The 9630-nt window shown below is 37.9% G+C and overlaps 1 pseudogene; it reads right to left on the minus strand.

Annotated features, from left to right (window-relative positions):
- Positions 1–373: 373 nt before the first annotated feature.
- On the minus strand, positions 374–3780 carry LOC130974545 (pentatricopeptide repeat-containing protein At1g79540-like; annotated as a pseudogene).
- Between the last annotated feature and the right edge of the window lie 5850 nt (positions 3781–9630).

The following is a 9630-nucleotide window of genomic DNA, read 5'->3' on the forward strand; positions in this document are numbered from 1 at the left end:
CCCAAGGTGGCCCGGTTCATTTGTCTAATGAATTAAGGGGGTCTACATTCCCTGCTACTCCCATTGTACAACTGGGAACTGCCACTAGATTGAGTGCTCGACTTCGTAATGAAAGCCATGTCAAATTAAAATTCCAAATGATAAGACAAATAAATCTCTTAGGGTGAAGAGACAAATGATCCCTAAAATTATTCCACCATAACTCTGGAAAGATAAGACAACTTTCAGCATATACATAAGTACTATACAGTACCTTTGGTTCATCCTGAAAGTGTAGCAAGCCACCCGATTCATAACCATTCTCCCTTAACAGGGTATCAATGAGGAGCGAAATAAAGAATAATATCAATCTTGAATAGTCGGAGTTATTCAATCATTCAAAATACTGCATTTTATTGCTCCTCCTTCTCCTTAGCCGTCGAATAACGTACATTGCTTTGTCATACTGATGTGAATTCAAACAGTATCCATGGGACTGCATCCTGTCAACAAGATCAATAACATAGTCCTTTTTATCTATCGAAAGAATGAGACATTTGAGGAACTTGTTACAAATTCTTGGCCTCAACATGAAACTTTTTTCTAGGGTGTAGAGGAATATGTTTACTGCATCATCCAACTTCCCTTCCTCACAGAGAATATCAATCAAATGTACACAACTTGTAAGATTGATATTAATATTGAACTCACCAAGAACAGAAAATATAGCTAATACTTTATCTACCTTTTTTACCATACAGAACCCAGTAATTAGAATTGTGTATGGAGCTAAATTAAAATCTCTACATTTGAAGTCCATTTCCAGTAAGCCTCGAATTACTTCTTTCACATTTTCTCTGATAAAATGGTTCTCCAACACGTTGATTGAATCATTATCCCACCTCGGAAGGCTTTTCAGATATTCAAAGTAAAGATTGAAGGCCATCGAGACCTTCCCCTTTTTGTTTAACCAGCTCATATGGGCATTAGAATTTGATAATCCAGGTTGACAACCATGCTTCAACATATGTTCACGGATCTTAAAGGCGTCATCTTCTCTATTAGCCCTATAAAGTCCATCAACAAGTGTCCCATAAGTAATAGAATCAGGTGAGATCCCCTTTAGTTGCAGCTCCTTGAAAAGCTTGATAGCAGCGTTAATATTACCAGTTTTGCAAAAATCATTGATTAAAATATTATATGTGATAATGTTAGGCACAACCCCACTCCCAGCAAGTTGTTTAAGAAGCTTGTAAGCATTCAAAACTTTACCAGCCTCGCACATTTGCTCCACCTTTTTCTAGAGACTAACACTATCAAAAACCCTGTCAGAACCCTGAGAAAGCCAGAAAAACAAAGATGGGCTTCTCCCAATCTCCATCTCGTGCAGTAAAAGGTGTGCTTCCTCAATTCTGCAAGCCTTGCAAAGGCCATGCATCAGAGCACTGAAGGTCACAACTGAAGGGAGACATCCAAGTTTTTCCATCTGATTAAATATCTCTCGTGCCTCTCCAACCATTCCATTCCTACACATGCCACAAATGAGAATGGTGTAGGTGTAAGCATTATGAAACTGTTCATCCTTGCAAACCTCAAGCTGAAGAGATCTAGCTTGGTCCAAACGACCTATGTCACAAAAACCTTTGATTAATGCATTGTAACAATAGGCGTCTGGTACTAAACCCATCCCAATCATCTCATCTAACATTTTTGCAGCTTCACCAACCCTACCCTCTTCGGACAAACCACGCATCATGATAGCATATAAAGTAACATCCGGCACAATTCCCCTCTTAAACATCTTGGTGAACCATACATATGCCTCACTATATCTCTTGGCGTGAATGAAGCTATTTATCAAAGAACAGTAACTCTGCAGATTAAGAGCAAAACCATCTATCCTCAACAAAGACAGCAAAGAAAGCGCTTCATCTGTCCTCCCGTTCTTGCAAAACCCATCAATCAAGACATTATAACAGCGCAAAGTAGGCAAGCACCCATTTTCTTTCATAGTGTTAAACAACCTAAACGCCTCATCAACCTTCTTTCACTGACAGAGGCCATAAATAATAGCCGTATACGTCTTAACATCAGGCAGCACCCCTCTTGCTCATATCATCGAGCATCTCGAGGGCAGCATTGAAGTTTCCAATCTTACAGAATCCACCAATCAAGAGAGTGTACGTGTGGTCATCTGAAAAAGAATTAGACCTAAGCATAATATTATAGAGCGAAAAAGCCAACACAAACAAGTCTTTCTTGAGCACAACCTTCAAGATAGTGTTATAGGTGTGAGCATCAGGCTCACAATCGAACTCAGACATTCTATCAAAACACTGAATGGCTTCTTCAGCAAGACCCATATAGGAATAGGTCCTTAGGAGGGCTCTAACAGATTCAGAACTTATGAAAATCCCAGATTTTTTCAGAAGCTGGAGCGCTTCCCAGTAAAGGGAGCACCACTCCTTAGTGGCGAAAGTGCAACTTACCTCGTTACCGGAATGCTGATCCACGAGGCTCTCGAACTTGAGCGCAACCCACACGCAGAAATGGAGGGGGAGTCGGCGGTTACGATTAGGGAGATCTCGCGTGACGACGACGGCGTCTGCGTCAGTGGAAGAGTGGTGCTGCGATCGGCGAGGGAGGAACCTTGTGAGCAGTCCGGAAGCATTGTGGAAATGGACTCGTTTCCACAATAGCATAGAGGGATCGGGGTGATGATGGTGGCAGCGGGGTGCTATCTTGTGGCCTTTGGGGAAGAGGGCAACAGGTGAGACCTAAAAACAGAGTAAAGAGTAATAAACTTATAAGTTATAACGAATATCAGAGAGGCTTTTTTAAGTCTCTTTTTGGGGGGCCGATAGATGAAAATGTCCAGAAGACTAATTTAATATTACTAACCACTCAAACATGAAAAAAGTATTCTTACCAAGTCATTATAAAAAAGATTTTTTTTGTGCCAATGAAGATAACTAGTTACCTACAAGTGTACAACTACCATAAACTTCATAAAAGATAATAAATTTTAGATAGTAGGTAAGATATTTTAAATTCAAATTATATTGCTAGTTTATTGTAAGAAAAATAATTTTACAATAAACTGCTATTTTTATATAATTTAAATTAAATATTAATTTTTAATAAATTAGACACAAAAATTTAAATATCATAACCATCACGAAAAAAAAGTTCACAATATTACTATGTTCGGTGGATATGTGTTGGGTTTTTTTTCTCTTCTTTGTGAGGCTCAAGTCCAACATTTTGGGGGTGTATTCTTACACCCTAGTGTCACAACCCTAATTCAGTTTTTTGAGGTTTTTTGAGAGAGAGAGAATAGCCACCAAGTGAGAGAGAAGAGGGAAAAACAGAATTCTCGTTTTTGCCCAAAGCAGTAAATTTCAAATGACAGTTTCTCAGTTTTTCACCGTTAGATCGGCTTGAAATTTAAACTGCATATTTCTATCATCTTGTTTTTCATTCTGGTCGGTGGAGATGTTGATTGGAAATTTTCAGTAGGAGAAATTGGTTTCGCAAGAGAGAAATTAGGTTTCCCATTTTTACACAGAGCAGCAATTTTGGAACGGAAGTTTCTCATTCTTTCACCGTTGGATCGATGTGAAATCTGAACTGTAGATTTTTCACATCTTGTTCTTCATTCTGAACGGTGAAGATTTTAATTGAAGGTCTGTAGAGAGAGAAATTGGCTTCGACATCCTCTCTATTTTTTGGGTATATTTCATCTTCTTGCCTATTACTTGTAAGCTTTGGTGCATTGATGTTTTGGCTGGTTATTTGCATATTTTTGTGCTTTGTTTGAGACTCTCTTGTACCTCATTTGATTATAGTGGAGCTATTTCATTGGTCTAGATGACCCGTGGTTTTTACCTCTCACGTTGAGGGGGTTTTCCACGTTAAAATTTCGGTGTGTTCTTATTATTGCTTTACTTGCTATATTTGCTTGTTATAGTTGCTGCCATATTATATTGTGAGTGCTTCTATATTGTTCTTGTGTTGGATATTTGTGTCGTTTCCGCTGCTAGGCTCTTTCATACTGGCATCAGAGCTTGTTGGTATTTTTCTGGGCTTGTGATTCTATGAACAATGGAAGCTAATACTAATACTAGTAGGATGATCACTCTTAATAGTCCTAATTATGATTTGTGAAAGTCAAAAATGGAAGATTTGCTTTATGTCAAAAATTTTCATCAACCAGTTTTTGGTACAGAGAAGCCTAATGATAAGTCTGATGATGATTGGACTTTGTTGCATAGACAAGTCTGTGGATATATTTGGCAGTGGGTTGACGATAATGTGTTGAACCATATTATTGGAGAGACACATGCTCGGACCCTTTGGATTAAACTTGAACAGTTGTATGCTCAGAAAACTGGGAATAACAAGATGTTTTTGATCAAGCAGTTGTTGGCTTTGAAGTATACAGATGGGACATCAATGACAGATCACTTGAACAATTTTCAAGGACTTATGAATCAGTTATCTTTCATGGGTATCAAGTTTGATGAAGGGGTTCAAGGATTGTTACTTCTTGGCTCCTTACCAGACTCGTGGGAAATTCTCAGAATGTCATTGTCCAATTCTGCTCATGATGGTGTAATCTCTATGGATCTTGCCAAGAGCAGTGTTTTGAATGAAGAGATGAGAAGAAAGTCACAAGGTACATCGACTACACATTCAGATGTTCTTGTTTCTGAGTCTAGGGGGAGAAGCAAAAGTCGAGGTCCTAAAGGTAGAGATCAAAGCAGAAGCAATTCTCGAGGAAAGTATAAGAATGTTGAGTGTCATCATTGTGGTCAAAAGGGACATGTGAAGAGATTTTGTTGGCAGCTAAAGAAGGAGAAAGCCAAGGCAAGTAAAGACAAGAGCACAAATAAAGATGATGGTAACAAGGAAGACAAGGTTAATGTAACTCATGATGATTTTCTTGTTGTTGAGGAGTTTGAATTTGTTAACCTTGTTGATAATAGCACTAGTTGGGTGATTGATAGTGGTGCTTCTATTCATGTTACATCTAGGAGGGATTTGTTTACGTCCTATACTCCTGGTGATTTTGGTGATGTGAAAATGGCTCATCAAGGTGTTGCAAAATGTGCTGGTGTTGGACAGGTTTGTTTAGAAACCTCCAACGGTACCAAGTTGACTTTGAAGCGTGTGAAGCATGTTCCAGATATTCGGTTGAACTTACTTTCTGTTGGTAAGTTGTGTGATGAAGACTTGGATAGCTCATTTTCTCGTGATAGCTGGAAGCTCACCAAGGGTTCCATGGTTGTTGCTAGAGGTACAAGACACTCTACTCTTTATTTAACTCAGGCAAAGATTGTGAAAGATGTTGTTAATGCTGCTGAGTTTGTTGATGAAACTGATTTATGGCATAAGAGATTATGTCATATGAGTGAGAAAGGCATGAATATGTTATCCAAGAAGAATCTTTTATCTGGTTGTAAGGTTGCTTTGCAAAAGTGCAATCATTGTTTTGCTGGAAAACAAAACAGGGTCTCTTTTAAGTGCCATCCACCTTCAAGGAAGCCGGAGATACTTGACTTGGTGCATTCTGATGTATGTGGGCCGATGAAGACAAGAACACTTGGAGGGTCTATCTATTTTGTAACCTTTATTGATGATCATTCTAGAAAATTATGGGTTTACACTTTGAAGACCAAAGATCAAGTTTTGAATGTGTTCAAGCAATTTCAAGCTTCTGTTGAAAGAGAAACTGGGAAAAGTTGAAATGCATTCGTACTGACAATGGTGGTGAGTACTCAGGTCCATTTGATGCTTATTGTAAAGAGCATGGTATAAGACATCAGAAGACTCCTCCAAAAACTCCTCAGTTGAATGGCTTGGCTGAAAGGATGAACAGAACACTGGTTGAAAGAGTTAGGTGCTTGTTGTCACAATCTGGATTGGCAAAATCCTTTTGGGGTGAAGCTTTGAGCACTGTTGTTCATGTCTTGAACCGGACACCGTGTGTTCCCTTGCAATTTGAAGTGCCAGAGAAGGTATGGTCAGGTAATGATGTTTCTTATGATCATTTAAGAGTCTTTGGATGTAAAGCTTTTGTTCATATTCCTAAAGATGAGAGATCTAAACTTGATGTAAAGACTAGGCAGTGTATTTTTATTGGCTATGGCATGGATGAGTTTGGTTACAGGTTTTATGATCCTGTTAACAAGAAGGTGATTCGAAGTAGAGATATTGTCTTTGTTGAAGACCAAACATTGAAGGATGTTGATCATGCAGAGAAGCCAATGGTTCAGCCTAGTGATGATTTTTCTGAGATGGATATTACTCCCTCTATGCCTATGGTAGAAGATGGTAGAGTTGAAGCTCAAAATAATGAGCATGATACAAGTGCAAGTGAAGATGGAACAGTTGATCCGGTACTTGATGAAGTTGGTGATGATGATCAAAATGAAGAACCAGCTTTGGAAATTTCTGTAAATGCACTCAGAAGGTCTACAAGAGAGAGGAAGCCTTCATCAAGGTATTCTCCACATGAGTTTGTTTTGTTGACTGATGGGGGAGAACCTAAATGCTTTGGAGAGGCTGTTGAAGATGAAAGTAAAGCTCAATGGCTTGAAGCTATGCAAGAAGAAATGAAGTCCTTACTTGAGAATGATACCTATGAGTTGGTGAAGCTACCGAAGGGTATGTGAGTTTTGAAGAACAAATGGGTATTCAGAATCAAGAATGAAGAACACAATTCTAAGCCTCGGTATAAGGCTAGATTGGTTGTTAGAGGTTTTAACCAGAGAAAATGTGTTGATTATGAGGAGATCTTTTCTCCTGTTGTGAGGATGTCATCCATTCGTGCTGTGCTTGGATTAGCAGCGTCTCTTGATTTGGAGATTGAGCAAATGGATGTGAAGATAACTTTTCTTCATGGTGATTTAGATAAAGAGATCTACATGGAGCAACCGGAGGGCTTTGTTGTTAAAAGAAAGGAAGATTTTGTGTGCAAGCTTAAGAAGAGTCTTTATGGGTTGAAGCAAGCTCCAAGACAGTGGTACAAGAAGTTTGAATCTGTTATGTGGAAGCATGGTTACCGTAAGATAACTTCAGATCATTGTGTATTTGTGAAAAAATTTTTTGATGATGATTTTATCATTCTTTTGCTTTATGTGGATGATATTTTGATTGTGAGCAAGAATGCTTTGAAGATTAATGAGTTGAAGAAACAGTTGAGCAAGTTCTTTGCTATGAAGGACTTGGGTCCTGCCAAACAGATGTTGGGCATGACTATTACTCGTTATAGAGATTCCAAGAAGCTTTATTTGTCACAGAAAAAGTACATAAAGAAGGTGCTTCAAAGGTTTGGCATGAATGATGCCAAATGTGTTGCTAGTTCTTTTGCTCCTCATTTTAAGTTGAGCACCAAGCAGTGTTCAATCACTGATGAGGAGAAACAAGCAATGGATGAAATTCCTTATGCCTCAGCTGTTGGAAGTTTGATGTATGCTATGGTGTGTACTAGACCAGACATTGCTCATGCGGTTGGTACTGTGAGTCGTTTTCTCTCTAATCCAGGTAAAGAACATTGGAATGCTGTTAAATGGATTATGAGATATCTCAAAGGTACAACTAACTTGAGTTTGAGTTTTGGTGGTGAGAAACCTTTGCTAGTTAGCTTTACTGATGCAGACATGACAGGAGATATTAATTCTCAAAAGTCTACTTCAGGTTATTTGGTTAAGTTTGCAGGGGGAGCTATTTCATGGCAGTCAAGGCTACAAAAGTGTGTTGCACTTTCTACCACAGAGACAGAGTTTATTGCAGCAACTGAAGCATGTAAAGAGTTGTTGTGGATGAAGAAGTTTCTTGCATCACTTGGTTTCAAGCAAGATCGTTATGTGTTGTTATGTGATAGCCAAAGTGCTATTCATCTTGCCAAGAATTCTACTTTTCATCCAAGATCTAAACACATTGATGTTAGGTATCACTGGATACGGGATGTGTTAGATTTCAAGTTGTTGGAACTTGAGAAAGTTCACACTGATGACAATGGTGCTGATATGATGACAAAAGCATTGTCAAGAGAAAAGTTTGAAACATGTTGTTTGATCGCCGGAATGGCGAGGGCCTCCACCTAGTCGAGAAGGGGGAGATTTGTTGGGTTTTTTTTCTCTCCTTTGTGAGGCCCAAACCCAACATTTTGGAGGTGTATTCTTGCACCCTAGTGTCACAACCCTAATTCAGTTTTTTGAGATTTTTTGAGAGAGAGAGAATAGCCACCAAATGAGAGAGAAGAGGGAAAAACAGAATTCTCATTTTTCCCCAAAGCAGTAAATTTTAAATGGCAGTTTCTCAGTTGTTCACCGTTGGATCGGCTTGAAAATTAAACTGCATGTTCTTATCATCTTGTTGTTCATTCTGGTCGGTGAAGATGTTGATTGGGAGTTTTCAGTAGGAGAAATTGGTTTCGCAAGAGAGAAATTAGGTTTCCCATTTTTACACAGAGCAGCAATCTTGGAACAGCAGTTTCTCATTCTTTCACCGTTGGATCGACGTGAAATTTGAACTGTAGATTTTTCACATCTTTTTCTTCATTCTGAACGGTGGAGATTTTAATTGGAGGTCTTCAATGAGAGAAATGGGCTTCGACATCAGCTCTATTTTTTGGGTATATTTTATCTTCTTGCCTATTACTTGTAAGCTTTGGTGCATTGATGTTTTGGCTGGTTATTTGCACATTTTTGTGCTTTGTTTGAGACTCTCTTGTACCTCATTTGATTATAGTGGAGCTATTTCATTGGTCTGGACGAGCCGTGGTTTTTACCTTTCACGTTGAGGGGGTTTTCTACGTTAAAATCTCGAGGTGTTCTTATTATTGCTTTACTTGCTATATTTGCTTGTTATAGTTGCTGCCATATTGTATTGTGAGTGCTTCCATATTGTTCTTGTGTTGGATATTTGTGTCGTTTCCGCTGCTAGGCTCTTTCATACTGACATCAGAGCTTGTTGGTATTTTTCTAGGCTTATGATTCTGTGAACAATGAAAGCTAATACTAATACTAGTAATATGGCCTCGGATTCTTTACTTTTGTGCCCCTCATTTCGTATATTATTATATTATATGCATACATAAACTAATGAATGAGCTAATTAATTCACCTCATACCTTCATGTATTTTATGTCCATTTTATATATGTGTTTTACGTGCTCGATAAAGTTATACGGGCACACTCTTTGTTGAGAAAAAGGCACTCATAAATAGTTAAATTATCATTAATAATTATTTAGTGTTCTGTTAATTTGTAATTATTATACAAATGGAAATTTAAAAATGGTCACTAATTTTAATTACTACGTGAATCTAAACCACACCCAAGATTAAAAAAAAAAATTTCATGATAGGTTGATGTATAAATGCAATGATAGAATTATGAATTGAATAAAAAATTGAAGAAAATGACTCTTGGCTTTATATAGTCTTATTTTCTTAAATAAGGTTGAAGAAAAATATATAAAATGAAGGTATTAGCGGCACATTCTAATTTCAAAGGGATATCCTTGATGGAATATTTTAGATTATTACAACAATCTTAATCATATGTAATGGTGAATATCATCATAAGTTAAGCAACTTAGGGAAAAAGAAAGAAGAAGTAACAAGATGAAAACTTTACCAA

Source organism: Arachis stenosperma, chromosome 4 (assembly GCF_014773155.1).
Source record: "Arachis stenosperma cultivar V10309 chromosome 4, arast.V10309.gnm1.PFL2, whole genome shotgun sequence".
Classification (NCBI taxonomy): Eukaryota; Viridiplantae; Streptophyta; class Magnoliopsida; order Fabales; family Fabaceae; genus Arachis; species Arachis stenosperma.